The 24,334-nt window shown below is 38.5% G+C and overlaps 1 protein-coding gene across 3 annotated transcripts in view; it reads left to right on the top strand.

The window, feature by feature from the left end:
• Positions 1-24,334, top strand: part of OSBPL6 (oxysterol binding protein like 6) — a 100,460-nt gene that overhangs the window by 10,592 nt on the left and 65,534 nt on the right. For 2 of the 3 annotated variants that reach the window (XM_065670252.1, XM_065670248.1), the window contains exon 2: positions 15,169-15,219. The gene's annotated coding sequence lies outside the window, so the exon portion shown is untranslated. Of the gene's footprint in view, positions 1-15,168; positions 15,220-20,151; positions 20,208-24,334 lie in introns of those variants that run through there. The other variant, XM_065670250.1, reaches the window with a different exon arrangement.

Here is a 24,334-nt window from a genome sequence, read left to right as displayed (position 1 = left end):
CCTGATTGCAGATTGCAACAAACAGTTCTGAATGAGCATCTAAACCTGTGTGCCTTGTTCAGAGACAGTGTGAGCATGTGCTGGACAGCCAGGCATTAGCTGGTTTGGGCAATCTCTGGAACTATGCTTGTGTCTACAAACCTGCAGCTATCTACTTTGATTAGCAGCCCTGAAGCGAGCTGAGCAACGTATTTCAGTATTTTTCATTGTAATTAACATTTTACATGCCTCAGTACATTTAGTACTATGTTCTAGTTCTTTCTGCACATAAACCCGTATTTTTCTATTATTAGGCTATCTAGCTATACTAGGCAATGTCAGTATTAAAGAGAATGCATAAAGGAAAGTCCAGCGTTATTACTAGATTTAAAAGAGAATATGACATTTTACAAGTAGTTTCAAAGACTAAACCATAAATATTTTAAAGGAATGGATAGGAGACTTCCCTCTCATTAGCAGTCATTTGTCACAGCTGCTTGTTGTCTTGCTGAGTATCTGACTGGAGTGGTGTAGAACTTGAGAGCAGTGCCTTGCACAGCTTCAGAGAGGTGTTTTTGAAAAGAAAAGAAATAAAAGTGAATGTCCTGACTTTCCCAAATGCATGGTGAAGCCCGGCTTGGCAGAGCAGATGCTGAGGATGAACTTGAGGTTTTCATTCCAGAACACTGCAATTTCCAACTGAATATCTAAGTGCTTTCCCCTGCGCCCTCCTTCCTCCCTCCCTGTCCCCCACATCAAACTGCCTTTTAGATTTTTTATAGTTGGGAAGCTGTCCCAAAACACTTATTTGCTAGGTGTCACTATGTAGCATTAATGCAATTAACTTTACAAGCCCTCTTCTCTTCCTTAGTGTATTTGCTTGGTAGTCTTTCAAGAATCATTTTACTGCTATTTTCTATTGTTGATTAATTTTGGAACAGGTACTTGCATACATCAGGGGAGTTTCTCTTCTGTGTAAATGGCTATGGGCATCTTGGCTGAGGTTGCTGACACGTACTTGGCTACATACTGACTTACAAGCTATTGTCAAGGACTAAGTAATGTTGCAAAAACAAGTGAGTTACTTAAGAAAATTACTGTTGTCCTTACAGTTGGAGTGATCCCTCCTCCAAAGGAAGAAGAAAAATTTTAACAGAAAGTGAAAGTTGATGTCGAGAGAAAATAAATGTCAAGGTTAACAAATATTTTACGATGTTGGGGTATGAAATCGCCCTAAAGTGCCCTAAAAAAAAAAAAAAAGTGCCTGAGTATGTTTGCTCATTCAGTGGCAATATACACATTAATTAAAAGTTTCAGTTGAAAAAGGTTGACTAGGTCTCACTTTTGAGTAGAGCTTTGCTACTTCTGTGTAATTCAGTCTTGTGATGTAGTTTTTTTGGTGTATATTTATTTGTATAAATGTCAGTATTATGACTGGTATTATATTTTTTGAGATAACATTTCTGTATCAATAAAATATATCACAATATATTTTCACTGTCTAGGTGATGGATGACTTAGAGGCAATGCAGTCCAACAGTTTTATTTTAGTACATTTACAAATACTGAGTTGTCCTGCATGTAACCTGAGTTTGTAATCTGTGAATGGTAATAAGGAGCAGAGAGAGAAATTTTTTCTGTATTTCTACTTATGCTGTATCTTTCATAATTTTTAATATAGTAGCATTTTATCATTTATACTTTTGGCATTACTCTTGCATGCATTATAAGTATACTTTTGAGGACTGTTCTTCTGCCTAGAGGTTGCTGTCAGATAACGTTAGGAGATTTCTCAGTAGCTATGAAAGCAGTAGATAACAGCAAGAGAAGCTTAAAAAAAAGATTCTGAACTTCAGAAAAACCTGATGACTTGAGTTGCAGTTTCTGACACAAACTGTTTAGGTCTTCATGACCAGCAAAACATGAAGTAAATCCTTCTGTCCCGTTTTCTGCATCAGCAGTGGTACATAACTGTTCTGTTTCATAAATATGTGTGCTTCCCCTGAAGAGGGAAGAGGATGCATGTATTTTGTGTATTTGGGTCACCAGTTTTATTCATACAAATTCATTATTAGAATGCTGTCCATATTTTGTTAAATCTTGCGCTGAAAAAAGCAGATTTGTCAGCATCTCACATGAGTAAGAATGGTGGTCCCTGATTTGTCAGTATCAGTGAGCAGAGAAAGGAGGGGTATGTAATGAACTCTCTTTGATCAGAGTCTGTGATACCTATCACAGATTCTTGGCTCTGGTGAAGACCACAGATTAAATCTTAACTGTGGTTGTTAACAGCCAGGGTGGAGGTGCAGATAGGATCCTGGCAACTGGGAGGTTTAGTGATACAAGAATGAAGTCTGCTGTCATGAAAGAAAATTTTTAGTGTCCTGTCTTGAGCATGAGTCTATACCAAATGCTGATAAAAGCTTCCTTTTCAGGTTGAGAATCAGTCCTAATAGAATTGCAGGGGAATGTTGTGATGCTTCTTCCTGAGAAATCATGACAACAATAATTGAAACAACCAGATTTATGTTCAGCTGCTTACTGATGGAAGTCTTTTTGTTATCTTTAACCCAGTGTTAATTTAGGTCACCCTTTAATCTAAGTAAAACAGACCATGTAGCTTTCTCTCTTGACTCTATGCCAGTACTGAATGTCCAGAGAATGCTGTTAATTTTGGTGCTAGCATACTGTATGAAATTTAGAATAGAATAGAATAGTTAGGGTTGGAAAGGACCTCAAGACCATCTAGTTCAAACCCCCCTGCCATGGGCAGGGACACCTCACACTAAACCATCCCAGCCCAAGGCTTCATCCAACCTCGCCTTGAACACTGCCAGGTATGGAGCACTCACAACCGCCCTGGGCAACCCATTCCAGTGCCTCAGCTTTTAATCTTGATATCATTAATTAATTGATAGTTTATGCTGTGTTTATCTATAATTTTATTTATCTTTCTATTTATTTATATTGGGTATCCTCCTGTCTTCCTACTTCTACGTATGGTTCCAAGTCTTTAAAGAATGTTTCATTGAAGATGAGTGTAGATATGCAAGTGCAGTAAGAGTCTGTGAGTCTGTAATACCTCTGCCCTGTGATTTGAAGCACTCAAGCAGTGTCCTTCTGGAGCACCGCTGAGATAGATGAAGGGCTACATGTGCTGTGAACTCCAAGGCCTGTATAAGAAAAAGTGTCTTCCAAAAGTTAGGTAAAAATTAGGTAAAAATTGAACAGAATGCAAATACACAAAACCCTATTAATTGTGGGGTTTTTTTTTGTCATTGGTTGTTTTGTTTTGTTTTGTTTTGTTTCTTCTTCATAACACCAAATAGTGCAAGGAATGTTTCAACTCATAATTTACTCACGTAGCTCCTCAGAAAATGAACACACTGTCAATAGTAATAGTTGTAAGGACAAGTCTTAGTTTAATTTTCCTTTTATTTATCTCCTGAATACAATCCACCGCTGTCACTTGTTTTATTGACATTTCAGAATGCATAATAATTTATAATAGAGAAATATGACTCCTGTTGTCTCTTCCTCCAGGCTTAAATAAGAATAATGTCTTTTCATAGCTATTTGTATTATGTATGTTAAAGCAGCATTCTGAAATTGAAAATGTTTCTGAGTATGTTTTATGAAAATTGAAAGCCCCTGAGTGATAATAGCAGGGTTATCACTTAGCTTATCAATGTATTAAGTGCTAGTGGTAGTGTTTCAGGATGCAGAATGTGTTGATAGTCAATTATCTGTGATCTTGGCCTCTCTGATGGTCTTGTTCAAGTGTTATTAGTGGTAAAATCTGCTTTCTTATGTCAGAGAACTGGAGTGCTTTCCTTGGACAGGAAAAAATGTCTGCTAATGTAAAACACTTGTAAGAAAGAACCACCCTTTCTGGAAGAAAGTTCTTTGGCCAAAAATAGTTGCAACTGCCTGTAAATCTAGCTAAACAAACACTGTAATAGAGCCTTCTCATCAGCTGTGGCTGAATATGTTCTCCAGAAATTGCTAAAGTTGTATCTTATACTCTGTTTAGTGTGAGCTATTCTCAGTCTTTGGGAACTAGGATGATCTGTGGGACAAAAAGGATTGTAGTTAAGACAGCAACCTTAGAAAAGTGCTGCTAATGGCTCTGGAAATATTTTTTGTTCCCTTTTTTCCCTTTCCTCCCCATGGAAGATGAGTACAGGCTGGCTGTGGCACATTAGGTCTGCTGAGCCCTGTGTCTGGCCTCTGGCAGTAACTCAGAGCAAGGAGCACAACATGTTGCCCTTCCCCAGGCACTGTCAGACTGGGAGGCGTCTCACTCAGGTAGATCCAGTTACATCTTTCCTAAATACATCACTTCCTAGACCTTAAATCTAGTATGTGTATGTGCTTGTTATAGTGCACTACAGAGTGTGTAACTTTGTAGAAACTCAGGGAAGATAGTGCATCCAGTAATGTGGGCTGGTTTAGCGTAGGCTGGAAAAACCTTTAGGACAGGGTTACTTTTATTTTTTATTATTTTTTTTATTCACTCAGGAGAAAATAGAGTAAACACAATTAAAAGAAAATATTTTCCATTTTTCTGGAAGGGTCTTAAAGGATCCTCTGTAAGTTTCTGTGTGGCATTTGCCACGTGGCTCTCTGTGGTGATGAATACTGGAGAGGTTCTCCAGCGTACCCTCTATGGGCCAGGCAGAAAATAGAGAGGCAGTACTTGGATCCACAGAAGAGGATTTTTGATTCTGTTAGATCAGGAAGTGCAGTATAGTGTTTCACTGTGCTCTGAAATAAGTTGCAGTTTTGTACCTTTGTTAGTGACTTTGGATTAAAATTAGCAAATATTTTCTGTAAAAGCAAAAACGGAGAAAAATTTGAGATGCTGAAATTTCATTTTAATACGTTTGCAATGAAATGATCATTTTGGTGTGTCTTAATGTTGAAATGGACTTTTTGCCTGAAGTTACTTGAAATTTCTCCTTTCTTCCACCTTTGGGTCTCTAACTAAAAAAAAAATGTAGTATTGATACAGGCAAAGTAGGTTATTATTTTTTTTTTTTCAGTTAAGGATTTGAGGTTTATGAAACATGTCAATAAACATGCCCAAGGCAAAACTTGTCTCCTCCAAAAATATAAGACAGACTTTTCTAGTTAAGAAAAGCCATCCCAGCATATGGTGTGTTTCTTTTAAGACACAAAATATTCATATACTGAAATGAACCTTCTGGGAGAACTTTGAGGCCGTAGCTCCTGCTCTTAAAGCTTCTGCCTTTATTTGTTTCAGCAGAGATTTACTTTCAAAAATTTTTTCTTCCAGTCTCTAAAAGATGTTAATACTGCCCTGCCAAACTGTTGTTGACAATCTATTTCTTGTAGGATGGTGTTATATATAGATACCTCTTTTTTGTATGCTTTTCAAGCCAGGAGAAACACTTGGAGACGCTTTCAGCATGAGTCTAGAATAACATTAATGGCTCTGGCAGAGTGGTTGTTGTAGTCCTGTATGACAGCTGTTGTACACATTATCTTACATGACTGTAGTTGTGGAATAGACTGGGTTTTATATGCGATTGACATGATATTGCATACAGGACCACCTCATCTGTTTCTTTTCAGTGCCTCGCTTGCTATAGCAGTAACCTGTGTTCACTGCCACCGTACTAGTATGACCCTCATAGAGACCAGCAAAAAACCCATTTTTGCACTCAGCATCCCAGAAGACAATTAGGAATGGTTGCCCAAGCAACATAGCATGCTTGTCAAATACCGCAGGGATTGCTGTGATGCCAGTTGGACCATTGCATCAGAAGTGGCATGCTTCCATGCATGTTAAAACAGTGGAGTAGCAAAGGAATGTTGTTGCTTCCTGTTTTCTTTTTATCTTTGTTTGGACTCTTTTCTGCTGAGGTGGTAGAAAATAAGCAAAGCCATGGAGTACAGCGAAGTAGGCATAAAAAAATAAAAAGAAACATGAACAAGGAAAAGAATCCTGTGGGAAGGGGGAAGGGGGGTTGGGACGACAGTCTGCATTTTGGATGCAGGAACAAAGCAATGGAGAAAAATAAAAAGAAAATAATGTCAATGCGGAAGAAACATTTAAACAGAATAAAGCAGTTTAGAAAGGATAAAGGAGGGATATGTGGGATATGTTGAAGGACTGGTATAGAAGGGTAAAAATGGGAAACACCCATTTTTAAGCATGTAGTAATTTATGTTAAAACTGTATTTCTTCATGAGCAGTACAGTTTTTGCCTTTGCTAAAAAATCTGTGTCATTTGGGATTTATTTTTTGGTTTTGTTTTTAAATAAATTAAAATGAAGTCAACAGACTTATTGATGCTTTGATAACTTGGGTTTGTTTCACTAATTCAACACCTGCCAAAGATCCCTTCTGGGTGCAGGTGGCTTATTGGTCTTGTGTGGTTAAAGCACACTTGTATTTTGCAGCCAACAGCACACAAGGGAGCAATATGGCTGGTAGCACATCTGTCTGCCTTTTTTTCTTCTCAGCTTGAATGAAGAGCTACCTATTTACAGCTAGGATAACTGCGGGGAGGCTTGGCACACATCCAGACAAAGGGCTCACACTCTACATCCATAGTGGGATGTTGCAGCTACTTTCCTGCTGTTAACCCACCTAATTTTCCTTGTTTTATACACGTATAATCTGTGAATTCTTGGATAGCGCGTGTACTGTACAAAGTATTTGTTCCATCTGTTCTGAGCATTTGAGCATTCTAATAAATTCAGAGCAATTCAGAGGTTTAGATCTTGACTAGACTTTTACTCTAATAAAAATAATTTCTTTAGCCTGTAAAGAATTATAATACATGGAAGTCTTTTGAAATAAAAATGAAGCCATGAGAAGAAAACATCAACAAACTAAACAGGAAATAAAAAATACTCTCTTTCAGTGGTTTTCCTGAGAGAGGTATATGTGATTGTTTGTTGCCTTAGGTCTCATTAAAAGTCAGTTAGTTCTGCCACTTAGGTGCTAGTTTTTTCAGTTCTTACAGAAAGGCATTCCTTGTTAGTTCAGAAGCATTTGTGTTCTCCTTTAAGGGCTTTTCTGCTATATAATTTCGTTATGATGTCATCTTTAAGGCCATTTTTTTTTCTTCCAGTAGTGTAGTTTGATGGGATCAACAAAATCTGTTACATTGATGTGTGTCCTAATGTATTAAAATCTAATTTTCACTGGTCATTGTAGTACTCTGCTTTGTCATCTACTTTTAATGTAGCTGCTACTGCCGACACTCAGAGTTAACATAGAATGCATGTGGAATTTGGTTTAGAAATAGGAGCGAGCTGGCGTATAAATTACAGAGCTCTAATGCTAGCTACAGCAAAACTTGTCTGCCTTCTCTGGCTGCTTAATAGCTGACATGACTTTATTTGATACTTTCATGGGGTCTACTTCTGTTCACATCCCATAATCTGATCAACGTCTCTTCATGTTATTGCATGATCTTTTGATAGCAAGGTGAAGTTCTGCTTGTCTCGCCAGCTGCTTATACAAACATCAATTACCAAAGTAGTAGAACATAATGAGCCTGCTACATAAGATTACTGTTACCGGTTGCCCTGTCCTTTGCGTCTAAATTCAGTCTTTAGAGCATCCCACTTCAAAGGACCTGTCTTTTTCTCTCAGAGAGTCTGCACTTGATTTGAGTTTCCTTTTTGCTAAAATGTTTGTGAACTTGGAGCAACTGCACTAGCTAGGCATGTAAAATAGTCACCCTGCTGTACAAATTTGAGCAGATTTCTTGTAAGAGCTTTGAGTCTACTATCGGGAATTTTTGTTTCATTTAAAATTCAGGTATAAATCAAGTCTAAATAGAGATTTAACAGGTTAGTTTTAGGATTCCCCTTGTAAAAAATCAAAACCAAACCCAAAACTTGTTATCACTAAGATAAAAGTAACTAAAATTAAAAGACGATGTGTTTGGATAAAGCATCTGTGTTTATATAGAGAGTTCTCTGTATTTTAGAGGATAAAATTTAGTACATTTTAAAGTTTAGTTGCAGATAAAATTCTTCCTATCATTGTATGCAAGTTAAAAGTAATAAGCAGCAAGACCTAGCTTAATTTCCCTAACATTTAGGGAATTACTTTTTACCTTCTACCTTGGAGTCAAAAACATTTATGATATGTGTGTATAAAGATTCATAGTTTTTGTCTTTTGACTAAAAAAATAAAAATAAAGTCACTTTGTACTTTGCAAAGCTGTATACTTCATAGGCTCAGTAAATTCTATCTGATGTACCTAGAATTTGTTGCATTTTAAATAATACATTCGCGATAGTGTTTCTAATCACCATAATCTCCTTTAAAAAGAGAAAATGCTCATCCTATAATTGTAAACTTTTTTTCTCTTCCATTTATCTCCTTTACCTGCAGCCTGAGTAATCTTCTTAGTTCTATTCTTCTGATCCCATATTTCCCATGAGATCTGTGTGTATTATTTTTGTTAGATTAAGATGGAATTCCTATAACATTTTCTGTATGTCTGCTCTTAATGTGATTGGGAAGGGACTCTCTGGACTCTTTTATTTATTTATTTGATTGTTTTCATATGTTGGAGTGCCTTGTCAGAAATACTTATGCAAGTCAAGTGGATTGGTGAGTCACTGTGATGTTGAAGTCACATTACAGTCATTCCTTCCCCCTCCATTTTACTCAGCTCTTCAGAGGTATATGGTCATCTGTAATGAATCATCTCTCTTGACCTCACTGATGTATTTCTATTATTTCCTAATACTTTGTTACTGTGGCAGATGTAGTACAGACACAAACCAAAATAAGATGGAATATTTGCTAGCATACATGTCATAACTGAAAGTCACTAGCTGAACTCCAGTTACAGAGTTTTTCTGTGCAGCATGGTTCAAAACACATTTCTAGCACTGATAGGTTTCGGGGTTTTTTAATAACTATGTAATGAACTTTTATATTTGAAACCAATCAGATAACAAGCTTTTTTTACAGGGAGCTTTCAGAACACTAAATTCTACTAAAACACTTCTACGTGCATTAGGGAATTTTAAGAGTATAGGAAGAGATCAAGGTTGTCTTGCTTGGCCTGCTATATAACACAAGAGAAAAACTTCCGCTTGTAATTCCTGCAACAATCCAATTGATCCGCACTATATTTTTTTTTTTTTGCAATAATTCTGCTCTTTGCTTATATCAACCCCTTTCACAAACATAACAGTGCAGAAGCAGAAGAAACCACGTGAATTATTGAATCCAGCCTACAGCATTGCATGCAGTTGTGCAGTGGACAGTAAGTCCAGAAGGTCTGTAAAAGCACCTGCTGTGAGCAGAAGTCAGAAATATGCCTAGCGTCATAAATCCTATTGTATCAAAATCCCAGAGATAAAAACATGAATTGCACTACCATGAGAGCAAGAATATTTCATTGTCATGAGGTACTTGGGAGCATTATGTCCCCAGCAAAGTGCTCATACTCACGTCACATGTCATGCTCCTTTCTTTCTTGCAGTCTCTCCATAAGTCCTGGAAGCTTGAGCTAGAGGAAAAACTTGTTCTGATCCTAGGTCTGGTAGTCAGATTAACTGTAGAAGTATGCAAGTTCTTGAGAAGCTACTTATTGCCATGAGGATCATCAGTGTTTCTTGTTTGGTACCAGCCGTGCCTCCCAGAAATCTCTGATGGTTCAAGATCTCCCTGGAAATATGATGGTGGAGGAATAGGGCACTTGCAGGTGTGGGCAGACTGCTGGCACCAACAGTGGAATGCGATCTGACTCAGTTAAGAAAAAAGAAACAGCAGACCCAGTGTTGGTCAATATACCTTCTAGCAGCGTCTGTTGTCTTCCCATTTCAGAAACACCTGACCAACTGAACACAAATCAAGTTGTTCCAGTAGTCCTGCTTGAAAATGTGCGCTTTATTTTTAGTATAAATATGTTAGCTTAAACTTGAGAACAGTGCTGTGTTTCTCTCTCCAAATTTTGAGCCAGCTTTGTAAATCACAGTAAGTATGAGCACTGGTGACTGGGATAAACCTGTGCTGCTCGTTAAATATGTACAACAAGGAGGGAAACAACAGCACATTTAAAAAGCTGTAACTGCAATAGTAGAACTGCTGGCTGGGTCGTTCCAAGGCAAAAGGAGGTCACAAATGATTTTACTATATGAACTTCTATTAAATGTGATGTTTGTGAGTTGTGTTTTTTATTTCCATTGTTTAATAAGCGTAGAAATGTTTTTCCTCACAGTTTTGAGGCTGGAGAAGTAAAAGGTTGCAAAACCCACTGAGAAGATGGGCTTAGTGAGATGGTGGGAAGAGAGAGAAAAGGAAAGGCAGCCAGGTGACTTACGTATTTCCATTGATAACACTCACTAAACTGTGATGGCCAGAATGGTGATGCAGAAGCCCAGTGTGCTGTGACCAGTGGCAAACCTTACATGCGTCTTACATGGGTTTCTTTGCTTAAATAGCAGCCAATTTTCGAGATACAACATGCTGTTAATTGTTGTAGCCTTAATTTACGATACACTGGGTTAAAGAATAGATTTTGTCATAATTTCAGCTGATTGTATTTTCCAGGATAATAGCTTTCCTGAAAATGTGTCAATACAGCTAACAGTGGGCTCAAAATGTTGACCTAGTTTTTCTTTTATAATTTTATTTGTGTGGCAAGTTTGAGGGTGCTCTTTAAGTGATTTGTATTTTGCCTTAGTCTGGAACTGCTGCACCCTTATCTCTCATGTGGCTTCAAAGACTTGCTTCGTAGCATTGCAGGTATAAAGATGATGTATTTGGACATTGTGTGCTCTGTTTGTCCTGGCTCTAATAGTGGCTCTTCTGGTTCAAGAAAGGCAATGCAAGGAGCATCTGCGACTTCGCAGCACCGTCAATCTTCCTAAGTATGTCAGCTTCTTCCAGTGAACAAGTGCTTAATGGCCCTATTTTCTCCTTTGGTGGGCTTGCTTTGTATGCCATACCTTCCTTAGGAACTGATCTGTTCCTTTTGTATAATAGATCAGAGTGAGAAAAGGATTTGTGTCTTTTCTATGTATCCCTTTGAATAAGAAATGAGACCTGGTAAATGACAGTGTTGATTTCAGTGACCCTCTTCTGGTGACAAATACACACATGTGTAATATCTTTGAACTGGCTGTACTAATGCATAGTTTTTTGTTTTTACTTATTTAGTTTTTTTTGGGTTTTTTTTTTCAGTTTTACAAGGTGATCTTGTACACCAAGATATACTAGAGTTGTCTTTCTCTGAAGAATGCAAAACACCCAGGATTTCTCTCAGCTTCTTTTTCTCATGTGTGAAATATACTTACTATCCTAAAGTTCTGTGATGACAGAAATGGTATTTATGTAGTAATGGTCAGGTGACCCTTGCAGGTTTTTGGGAGGGTTGGCATTTCTGATGTTGCTAGTTTATTCCTGGAGAGCAGCATTGTTCCAGTAGTTCCATGCATACTGCAACTTTTGGTTATAGTTCAGAAAGACATTGTCAGTATATGTGTGTGGTGGGGTTTTTCCCTTTATTTGAAGTTTTGTCAACACATCTGTTTTAAAGCATTTATTAAATCATCTCAATAATGATGCAGGTTTTTATATTACAGAATTAAAGTCTCAAGTATTTTGTTGTGGTACATTAGAGCAAAGTATTTCTGTAATAGCTGGCTCTTGTAGCCTTCAGCCCATCAGATAAACAAATAGCCAAAGTCTAAAACATTCTTATTACAGGATAAATAAATATTTCAAATCAGAATAGTTAGTGTCACTGTGACTAAAAATCCTGATTTTTCTTCATGACTCTAGAGTTCAGGACACTGCAGAATATTTCTGGTATCTGCAGTGAGGAGGTTAGGCAGTGAGTCATGAAAGCTCTTCTGTCTTGACTGGTTTCAGGAGAGAGGATAATGCAAACTTGGCGTTCCTTAGGTCTGGCTTCTCTCCAGGGTCTTTCATGCAAGACAGACTGCCAGTAGTCCTAGTAGCTTTTGTGATAGGAAAGCTTTTATTGATTGCATTGGTAACACCCATGACTTTTTGGGTATAGTAGACCACTAACTGGTGTTAGTGAAGAGTGAAATTTAGTTGCTGTCAGTCTGCTTTTAAAATGGGACCCAGTGGGCTCTGACTGTTCTGGAGTTTTGGATTGCAGCTCTGGTGTTTGACATGGGTGTGCCATCTTAGCTGGATTGGAAATTAGTAAGATTCCTTTAACAAATGAAATGATGAATCTTGGGTTTGTTTGGGAAGCGCGCTAAAACATACAAATATAGGAACTTCTATAAAACATCCCAGATTGTTCTGATTTTCTAATTTCTGCTTTTATTTCACTTTTCTTTAGAAACATATAAAAATATTGAAAAGGGTATATATATATATATATATTTTTTTTTTGTCTTGGCGTGGCAATATACTATTTTCTGTAAGCACTAGGTAAGTGCTGTTTGGATATTTGCAGATCCACAAAACACTACCCCTGTTATGGTGAAACAACAGTTCAGAGAGAGCTAACTCAACATTTTTCCACTCTTAAAATACAATTAGATACAGGTCTGTAGGGAAAATGCTGCAAGTTGTAGTTAGTATTTGTTTCTGTCCTGTTTGTAAACTGTAGAGTGTCACTTTGATTTTACATTTTAATAGCTTCCCATGTTTAGTAATTATATCAACAAAAAGAAATGTAATTGCATGCAATTTTTGTTTCTCTGAAGATGAGTCCTGGCCTGCTAACTACCTTCCTCTGTCCTTTACTTTCTAGTATGCTGTTTTGAGCTCCTGATTTCATGAAACCCATTCCAACTGGAAGTGGCAGTTGCACTTCACAGTTCCCAGGCACTTGGAAAACGGGGAGACTAGTCTCACTGATGGTCACTAACAGGCATTTTAAATATCACTTCTGTTGTCAGCTTGTTCAAGCAGGTCTTTATGATGGCTAAATCTACTGTTAAGGATTATGAATATGTTGTACAACATAGCAATCGTTAGATGAAAAAAAGAGTTGAAGTGATGAATAGGTGGAAAATTCCATTTATAACTGACCTTCTTCATGTAAAAGAATAATAGATTTGGTTTAAAAATTGTGAATCATGTTTATCAGGGTGCACTGCGTTCAGAACAACATAAGGAACTGGAGCTTTATTGCAGTCATTCTCATTTTGCATTATTTTCAGTTTCAAAATTGTAAAGAAAGAGATATCTAGGTAACTGATTCTATATTGGAGCTTCTTTTTGTGTCAGACTTTTACAACACATTAGTTGAGGTGATGTTTTCCTTTTGATTTCTAAGTAAAAATCTTTTCCCAACATTATGTAGCAAAAAGTAAAAGTATTTTAGCTGATGGGCTGGGACTAGAATATCCAATGTAGGCAGTCTGATTTTCACCCCTCCCTTTATTTTATGTAGTAGGGTCATGATCAGAAGCTTTACAGGAAAGAGTAGTAGTTTCAATTTATGCCTATCTGGAACAGATAGTGTATTTATAGTTGGAAGATGCTTCAAGGAAAGGGTACCTCAAGACTTTGGTTCTATTCCAATTGACGAATGTACCATTGTTGGAACATTTCATCATAAGTTAGGTGATGAGTCATTTCTAACTCAGGCAAAGAAAAAAAAAATCCATAAAGAAAGCAGGCTTTGAAATGAGAGTGACAGCCAGGACAGAATAAAAATACAGAATGTTGAAAATCTGGCTATGAAATTCTCTAGCATCTCCATTTTGTATGCTTTTACTTGTCCAGTGGATGAAATCATGGAGAAAACCTTGCTTGAAAAGCTATCTCCAAATAATGGAAGCTACTGTCAATCTAGTAATAGAATAAATGATTTAATTAAATATTATTGAAATAGTTCTTCTTGCATAACCAGCAGTAGCTGACTTAATGAAGTGTAATACATGACAGTTTTTTCTTGTGCTAAATTCTTTGAAATGCTAGCTTTCAGTGTATTTCAATCAGGATAATGAGGTGATGATTGCCATGCAAATATTTAAAGGTGGTGGTAGGGGAAGAGGAAGGCAACAGAAATGTGAGTGACAACCCTTTTGGTCTTTTTGATGCAGTAGTGGCAGAACAAGGCCTTGTTGCTTGTTCGCTATCCTGTCCAGAGGCTTTATAGAAAAACCTGAACATCAGTGCCACTGTTGAGTCCCTTGTGTTCTAGGTAGCTATGTTCTATGTTCATTGTTAACTTGCACGTAGTCACAAGCCATTCACAAACTAGTGCTTTTTCTATTTGAAAAAGGGATATACTGAAGAGCCAGCTCTAGTTTTTTTGAAGCCCTTGAGCAATAGGAACAACAGGAGGCAGATTTGGAGAGAGGAAGATATGTATATGTGATGGGCAAACACGTAATTTCATAAAGGGGTTGAGAAAACATGCAAATATTTTAATAAAATGAAGCAATATTACACTTCTACATTGTATACTGGCTATTTGGTTTTGCTTAATAAAGTCAAGGGAAATTGCTGAATATTTGCTAGATATACACAGTAAAAAGTTAACTTGGAGTATGTTACTTGATATTTCTCTCGCGCTTTCTTGCGGAATTTCCCCATTTAAATGATAGGCTGGGTTAATCATTGCATTTGGCTGAATCAAACTTTAAAGGCAATGTAAGGGTAGCTTATAATGCATCCTTCTCTTACTGTCTTCTATGCCAAATCATCCTGCTGTTGTGAATATTGCAGTTGCTAGAAAATGCTTTTATTATTTGGAATTTTGTCCTCTGTCAAGCTGAAGTCATCATTATCCTATCTTAGAAGGACAAAAAAGACTTCATATTCTAAGGAGCAGAACCCTATTAATTCCAGGAGCTTTTATTTCTGCTTGCTGCTGCTCTATGTTTCATTTGCTTCCTCCTCAATGTGAAAAGGAGCCAGCTCTGTTAGAGCTAGTGTCTCAAGAACATGATCTGCCATGCACTTTTGCTATGCTGAGGCTGTAAAGGAGGCCTCAGCACAGTGTTGATCCTATGGGTATTGCTGGCTTTGATCACGAATTACCTTTGCTCATGTGTTCACTGTCCTTCACGGTACTAGATTCAAAGTTCTGCATATACTGGAAATTTCACTGACCCAAAATGTTCCTGACCACTGAAAACTTCCCTCAGATCCCTCTTTGTACATTAGTTCATTATCATCCACATGATCTTGAATAGTTGCTGCACCTCTCTAACTCCTTGTTGTTCCATTTCTTTGTACATTAGGTTCTCTCTAAATCTAATGGATGTGATTGAAGAAGCTGACACCATTAGCAGGTAAAATGAATATTGCTGTGGTCTCTGAAACTTCTTTAGCCTTTGATGTTTTTGGCATGTGGATTAATACAGTGTACGGCAAATATTGTGGTATTGGCACTTGGCTACCACAGGTTCCTCAGGGTTACCACTGTAGACTGAAATAGCTTGGTTAAGCAAATAACCACAACATATAATTACTTTGTTAATTAATATAAAAGCTCTTTGGTTTTGCATAGCTTCCTTTTTGGATTCATTATGATGGGTTAGAAATAGTCATTATAAATAATGAGACAGGATTTTTATTTAAACCTGTCTTTGAAAACATGATCTGGGAAAGCAGGCCTGTCCTCTTTTTAAAAACGGTTTTGGGAGCTAGCTTCTGCTGAGCCGTTCTCTGGAGGCGTGGGGGCAGAACTCGGCTTAACACCTTGTGCCAAGAACAGCATTTCTAACAGGGCAGCTTTTTATTGTGGAGTGTGAGAAAAAACAGTTTTTACAGATTATGTTGACAAACACAATCTGTTAATGGTTTGTTAGTGTAAAGCACAACACTTAAAAAGAGACAAAACTAGTTTTAAAAATACCTTTTTAGGCCATGGGAAAGCCTAATATCCATCTATGATTTCCCAGACACTTGACAAAATCTTTTTACTTCAGCATTGTCTTGTGGAGATAGCTCTGATGTACACTCGGTTTTTACATCCCTGTGCTGCAGCAGGCAGACTGTATTTTGGAATGGTCAATTAACACTCACCTCTAATTTATAGTATATGCTACGTCAGAGAAATACCCATCTGAAATGTGACACAATTATTTAAAAGACCATGACAGATTTAATGGATCTATCTACAGTTTACATTCCACAAATCTTCTCCCTACTGCTTGAAGTAAAACACATTGGGACTGTGCTTATGAAAATCTGTAGATGCCAGTTTTGAGGTAGAAGGTTCCTACAGAGGGCTTGCCAGTTAAGAATGATTAATCTCTGAGATGTTTGGAGTCACCAGTCACTTTTATTTTTGGAACATACTAGTTGAGCAGATTCTTAACCTTTAGTTGGTCATACTTAAAGGGCCTTTTTTTTCTAGTTGAGGCCTGTGATATATATTAATACAACCATTGCAATATAAGTAGTAACTACTGTAGCGCAACATATATATGTGTGTGTATGTTGGTTCAGCTGTCGTATATGTAGCCTTTCAGCAGAGAATAGCTATATACTGGAGGGAAATGAAACAGCCATAGAACTGGGCATACTCCGGAAAACTAGGGATGGATATGGAATGCAATGCTCTTGCACTATCAGCTGTGAAACATTATGGGACGATTGCGGCAGAGGTACCAGAAGAAGAACAAGCAGAGGAAACTGGAGGGAAAATAAAAAGTTGTATTTTGTTGGTAATGAGACATTTTATGAAGATGGAGGACTCAAATTATAGATACGTGTGATACAGAGCCTCTTTGTGTACTTGAGAAGATAGGTAGTGGGATTTTATTCAAGCAGTGGAAGCACACATACCAGTGATGTAAGTGGTCATTTTGAAACCTGGTGTGTATCAGCACTGGATAAACACAGGGGAGGATATACAGAGACTGAAAATGCTTCACATTGTTGCTAGGAATTTGTGGACTTGAGTGCAATGCTGCTGCCTTATATTGTCCTGATAACACTTTGGATTGTAAAAGCTTCTTAGGGATTGCAACCTGTTTGGTGCTTGAGTGCTGCTGAGAGTGCTTGGCACTTTTAGAGCCACATCTTTGAGTACCGTTGCACAAACTGTTCTGTGTATATAGTGCAGCAAGCATTTCATTCACATGACTTGAGAGTAAATACATGCTAATTCAATGATTATCTTAGGTGCTTTTTCCAGTATTTAAAAACTTTATACCTGTGAAATACTTCACAGTGTATCTCTTCATTACAATCCCATCACAAAAGAAACAGCCATTCTCTTCTTGAGTAGACTGCCCCAAATCGCAGGAATTACTAAGGAAGTTTAAAATACTGCAAAGTCATACTGACTTTGTTGGATCTGCAGATACAGCTTGGTTTGCAGATGCTCATTGTTCTTAATGCAGAGGTCTAATTTACGGTTATTTGCTGCTTACCAAATTTAGATTAGATTGGATAGTTTTGCTTCCCTGCTTTTGAAACAAAGGTGAGATATCTTAGTTTGCTATGGATCTGAAACTCAGTTTTTGTAAATGACTCATTAAGTTAAATTTTAAAAACAAGCTTCTCCAAATTACATCTTGGAAGCGAACTTCCTTTCATTTACATGGCATATTTATGGGCCAAGTTCAGAAGGCTACTCATATAGAAAAGTTATGTTGCTAATCTGATTCCTTAGTGTTGATAAAGTATAACTAATTAGAGTTAAAAAGTCCTAATCACCCCTTAGAATTACTGGCCTGTTAAGACAAGGGGATGCATCATATGAACCCTCATTCTGACTTGTCTGATACCATGAAGAAAACACAGGTGCAGCACAGCCATCAGAGGCAGGGATAACCTAAACAAGTGACCATCCCTGCTAACATCTGGTACTGATATTTAATCCTGCAGTCCCGTGGGATAGACTCCACCCTTAGGTGGAGTGAACTGTAAGAGACTTGGAACAGCTCCTTGTTTGGTTTTTGTCCTACTTACGCATAGATGGAGAACAGTCAGTATTTTGGTTAGATTTCGTTGAATTCATAGAAATTGTTTTGCTATGTTGATTTCTATTTCAACTATGATAAAATGATTTAGTAATGAAAAGATTGGTAGAAAATTGTGTTATGGGCCAAATATAGCAAAAGGACATATGGGAATTTACACACAGAGCTGAAACAGTACCAATACTTGTCCCCTATCAGGGACTGATAATGTCAGCCAGAATGTGGGAGTGGAAGAGTCCCTCTTTTATTCTGTTCAAGGCAGTGTGATTGCCTGAGGAAAACACTTTCACTAAAATGCTGGTTTCCTTGAGTGGTCTTCTGGATACTTCCTGTACAGATGAGGAGACTGTAAGTTAATAATTAATCAGTCAAACAAATGAAGAGCAGTAAATAAGCAAATATTTAATTTCAGCTTTTAATTTCAATGAAATAGTCCAAGATTTTGAAAGTAATTTTAGTGCCTTTTTTTTCCCCTCTAAGGTGTATATGTAAAAACTTTATAATGAGAAATTAGCCATAATCCTTACAGTGACAATTTCTATAGTTTGTAGTGTATAATTATAACTAACATTCCAGTGCTATTCCCATTTTTTTTTTATATATAAGATATGATAGTACTTCCATTGCAACAGTCAAAAAACCCCATCTTTTTTTAATTACTGTGGTAGCACAAGGAGCACCTCCTGTATGAAGGCTGAGAGTGTTGGGGCTGTTCAGCCTGGAAAAGAGAAGGCTGCGTGGAGACCTCATAGCAGCCTTCCAGTATCTGAAGGGGGCCTATAGGGATGCTGGGGAGGGACTCTTCATTAGGGACTGTAGTGATAAGACAAGGGGTAACGGGTTAAAACTTAAACAGGGGAAGTTTAGATTGGATATAAGGAGGAAATTCTTTCCTGTTAGGGTGGTGAGGCACTGGAATGGGTTGCTCAGGGAAGCTGTGAATGCTCTTATGTCTGGCAGTGTTCAAGGCCAGGTTGGACAGAGCCTTGGGTGGCATGGTTTAGTGTGAGGTGTCCCTGCCCATGGCAGGGGGGTTGGAACTAGGTGATCTTAAGGTCCTTTCCAACCCTAAGTATTCTATGATTCTAACGATTACAACTCACTTTTGTTTTCTTTTTCAAGCTTGTTACTGCACTGTTAATCTTTCCATGAGCTGAAATGGCAACAGAATTAGCCGTGCACTGTAGTTTAGTTACTCTTGGTCAGTCTTGAGTTACCTCACATGCATGAAAGATTACATTTTCTGAGTTAGTAACAATACTCATGTAGTTCACTGGCATATTGTGTGGCTTTTTAGACCTCCCCATGCATATGATATAACATTAACTGTCTTATAAAACAGGAAATACAGAAGATGCTGAACAGTCAAAGCTTTCTGATATTTCATAAATGTTCATAAGCATCAGAGGGCAAGATGTTATTTTAGATGACCTGAGGTTTTTGATTATTATCAAATCTAAATTAATCCTTAACTGATGTTACTTTTAACTGAATGTGTTGGAGAAAGAAATTATGCATTTCCTTTATGCATTAAGCAAGGTCACTGTTCATGAAAAGCCATCACTTATTCCTTATGAATCATAGAATCAGCTAGGTTGGAGAAGACCTCCAAGATCATCAAGTCCAACTGTAACCCCAGGATTGCCAAACCCACCACTAAACCATATCAATAAGGGCAAACTGATCTCCCCTCACGGCTGCACCTCATGATCTCCACTCATAATCACCCCTCATCTACCCCCCACAGTAGCCTACTCTGTATAGCTGCCACCCCTGCTGCTCACAGCTGCCCCTCATCTCCCCTCAAGGTCATCCCTCATGGCCTACTGCTGCCGCTGCTCTCCCCTCATGATCTCCCCTCAGCCTGCATGGCCATCCCTCATCTCCCCTCACAACTGCCCCTCATGAGTACCTCTCACAAGCTCCCCTCTTGACTGCCACTCACAAATGCCCCTCATGAGCTCCCCTTATGAGTTCCCCTCATGAATGCCCCTCACAAACTCCCCTCACACCTGCCCCTCACAAGTGCCACTCATGAAATCCCCTCATGACTGCTCCTCACAACCGCCCCTCACCAGCTACCCTCTCACCTGCTCCTCATGACTGCCCCTCACAAGCTCCCCTCATGACTGCCTCTCACAAGCTCCCCTCATGAGCACCTCTCACGAGCGCTCTTCACAAACTCCCTTAACGACTGCCCCTCACAAACTCCCCTAACGACTGCCCCTCACAAACTCCACTCACAAGTTCCCTTCATGACTGCCCATTATGACTGCACCTCAGGAGCACGCCTCCCGCCTGGCCCTCATGAGATCCCTCACATCTGGCCCTCACAAGCACCTCTGGTGAGTCCCCCTCACAAGCATCTCTCATGAGTGCCCTCATGAGCTCCCCCTCACGCCTGACCCTCACTAGCTCACGTCATCACTGCCCCTCACAAACCCCCTTCACGCCTGCCCCTCACAAGCACCTCTCATGCCTGCCCCTCACAAGCACCTCTCATGCCTGCCCCTCACAAGCACCTCTCATGCCTGCCCCTCATGAGCTCCCCTCACGCCTGACCCTCATGAGCTCCCGTCATCACTGCCCCTCACAAGCCCCCTTCATGACTGCCCCTCACAAGCCCCCTTCATGCCTGCCCCTCACAAGCACCCCTCATGACTGCCCCTCACAAGCCCCCCTCATGCCTTGCCCTCATGAGCTACCCTCACGCCTGCCCCTCACGAGCACCTCTCAGTATTGCCCCTCACGAGCGGCCCTAATGACTGCCCCTCACACCTCATGGCTGCCCCTCCTTTCCCCTCATGATTTTCCATACCCAATAGTCAAAAGGTTATTCTATGTAGAATGAAGGACCGAGTGGCTCACAGTTAAGCCATTCCACTTGATGCCTACTCATCCAAGTTGATGATTCATCCTGTCCAACCCACCAGCAAGGAAATGGTCAAGACTGCAGAAGAGCCCTCTTTCAGCTGTATTTGTTAAAGTCATCAGTTTTCAGCACTAGAGTAGCAATTCTGTCGACTACAGGATTTGCATCCATCTCGTACTCTGTGCTGTCACCATAGCTGAGTCACTGCCTTTGGCCAGCACAGGCCAGATCCTGGATTTGCCTTTTGGCTGTTCTTTTCAGTCGTGCCGTTTGCTATTTGCTTTGACGTTAACGCATATTGGACAGCAAAATGCTTAAGTGTTGCTTTCACAACTGAACCTCATGTTTGGCTGCTCATACTTGGCTAGCATCTAAGCGACTTGGGGCACTTGTGCTTGCTCAGGAAAAGAAGAAAACAGTTTTTTGCCCCTTATAATAGCCATTTGCCTTTTCTTCCAATTTACTTTAAAATAAACTTCCATTTTTCACCTTCCAAGTTCTCTGATACGTGACAAAGCTTGCTACAGGTTTTGTATTTAGTCTACCTCACTGTTACTCTGAGAAAGTGCCTAATGATATCTACTTCTACAAATGTAAAATGTGAAACTACAGCATTCACAGAAGAGCAAAAGATCATTATATATGATGTAATGTATATCATATATTGAGATATATATTGCCTATTATTTAGATGTATAAACATATACATAAATAAATAATAAATAATTATTACCATATTATTTATATGTATATGTGTTATGTATTTTAAAAAAAGTTTTAAATTCACCTTAAATAATCAGAGGGCTTTTAACTTTTTTTCCCTTGTTCTTATGAATGTATTTACAATGAAAAATACATAAGCACCTTGTAAATATAGCACGATTTGGAAAGTTTGATTTCGTGTATAATCCATCGAGTTTTTGAAATTATAACGTTTCCTTAAAAAAACAAAGGATTTTATTTTTTTTTATTGGGTTAATAGACTGCTAAATCAAAGTTTCAGACTTCACTGTGTAAGTGCTGATGTTGTTGCTGGCATACCTTTAACCCTTCATTACAAATTGTTTTGTAAAGAAAGTTACAGATAGTTTGTGATAAACTGAGAGGGTACCACAGGTATTGTTTAAATAAGACCTCTTTTGCTTGTTGTGCCATTCAGGTTTTGTACAGATCAAGCTGAAGAAAGACTTTCTCGTATCTCAGCCCTATAGAGAGAAAGGCCTATGTATTGCCAAGTGGCAGAGTGCAGATGTTCAGATCTTTTAATTCTAATTGTAAGTTCTCTTCATTTGTTTATTTTTTTCTTATAACTGGAATTTGCAGCCATGGCTTCTCCCATGAAGTCCTGTTTTTTGCAAATACGGAATATGTTTTAAATAGTTCTTAAATAATTTGTCACTGAGAGCTGGCCTTCTAGGCTGTGCTGTGTAACAAAGTGGGGCATGTATAGAACTTGGGTGACAGAAGGGAAGATGTATTCAAAGGATCATGATTGTGTGCAATTTATGAAAGGAGCATGAATAAAGGAAGGGGAAAAGGGGACTTGGCACAGTCATGAAATACAATGGAGCAACTTGGTCTGTAGGGAGGTAGAGTGAACTTTGTGCTTGCAGGATGAGGGAGAGGAGGAATGAAAAAGGTAACAGTGAGGGCATAGAGATTGAGCTTCGACGGGGATAGCTCTGCAGGGGACAGAGCAATTGTGGAAGCTGAGGTGATGCAAGATCACAAACAGTAGGGAAAAATGAATTTGTAACAGAAAGTTAAGATGTTAATAATATACAGTGACATGTTAGGGATTTGTGTTTCTGTTGGTCTGTTATCCCTACTAGTCTCAGCTGGTTATCACAGGTTATTCATAGACACTTGGAGGATGGAGATGTTATTACGAATCAAATAGCTAGCAAGTACCTAGTGAGTTTGGTAGGTGTGAATGTTGTTTGCTAGCACAGTACTGTCCTCCTCTGGCCTGTGTAAAATTAACACATTTTTCAGTTGATTGACTGAGCTCGATACATCCTATTTCCAGACTGCATAGCTCCATCTGAGTCTCTCAGTCTTACTCTTTGCTGGAATACATTGTGTACACATGTGGTTTATTGTGTGTCAAGTAGAGGAAAACTAATCTCATGTCTTGCAAGTGGTGCTAATCACACAATAATGATCATAACTCATTAAAGTGTTAAAAGGCTAGTCACTTCTAGAGAGATGAAACAGGATTCTCAGTTAGGCGTTACTAACCTTTATACTTTCTATAAGACGCCAAAAGATACTAAATGTAAGTGTGCTACCCCTAATTATGGGGAAGTGTAAATAGAATTTCTGTATATTATGTTCAAAGAGTATAGCAGTGTTTCATGTTGGGAAGGGAAGGATGGTTGTTTCTCAGCACACAAATCATGGAGAGTGCTGCTTGGCAGCTGGCATGTTCACCGAATTGCTAAGTTACAGATATACAACTGTTAATTGTGACCAAAGACTTTTGTAATTTTTTTTTTTATATATATATAATTCGATCTCTCATTCATCCCTCAGGTTTTTAGTTTTAATTTGTGAATCTTACACAGCCTTGCAAGGAGTATATCTTTTGGAAACCAGTGCCATGCAAAGCTTACACCAGTTTTGCATAAACCCAGTGGAAGAATGCAGGGTGGGTTATATAAGCCACTGAAATTCATCTGCTACTGGAATAATTAATTGCTCAAGGATACCTCTACCAGTATACCATTGAAGCACATCATGCCTCCTACTGTGTGCAATGTGATTAGGCAGCATGCTGGAGTCTAAAAGTATAAACAAGTGCATTGCTGAGGGAACTAGGGAAGATACCTTATGCTTCTGTTGCAGCAACCTTTTAGCCCTCTTCTTTATTACCTAAATAGAGATCTTTCTGTGCATCTGACTAGAAAATATTTGACAATTATGTAATTATTCAAATTCTTCCCCAAACTTCATCAAACTTACAAAAAATCTTTAAGAAAGATGTGAAAACTGACATTAGATGCCTAAAGTCTTGAATGAATGCTAAATGCAGTGTTATTTGTGCCCTAGCAAATTTTGCATTAGAAGAATGCTCTTCCAAGTAGTAGGTCAAGGTTTAAGAAGGGCACTTGACTAAGATTTAAGTTTAGACACAGTTAAAGGAGAAATAGCATGCACGTTCTTAATCACAGAATCATACTCAGGTAGGCTGAAAAAGACCTTTAGGATCATCGAGTCCAACCATTACCCCAGGACTGCCAAGTCCACGACTAAACCGTATCACTGAGGGCCTCATCTACATGGTGGGAAATTAATTTTTGCAAGAACTTACTAGAATTTGTGGTTGCTTCACACCACTGGATGCTTTTGCATTGGTGTTGGATGATTTGCTAAGTTAATTGGTTTATTTCAAACAGGAGCTAAGCTGGAAAATTCCCTTGGTTCTTTCTATGTTAGATGATCACAGTGGTCTCTTCTGGTTTAACCTGTTTATGTATAAAAACCAATTCATATTAGGAGTTGTTTTCTGTCTGTAATATGTTTTGGAAATCAATGACTGATGGAGAACATATGGCTTTTCAATGATAAGAATATTCTAGGACTACTCGTATTTTTTCT

This window comes from Lathamus discolor, chromosome 3, assembly GCF_037157495.1.
Source record: "Lathamus discolor isolate bLatDis1 chromosome 3, bLatDis1.hap1, whole genome shotgun sequence".
NCBI classification, from domain to species: domain Eukaryota; kingdom Metazoa; phylum Chordata; class Aves; order Psittaciformes; family Psittacidae; genus Lathamus; species Lathamus discolor.
Note: the sequence above shows the minus strand (reverse complement) of the source record. Positions and strands in the feature narration are given on the sequence as shown.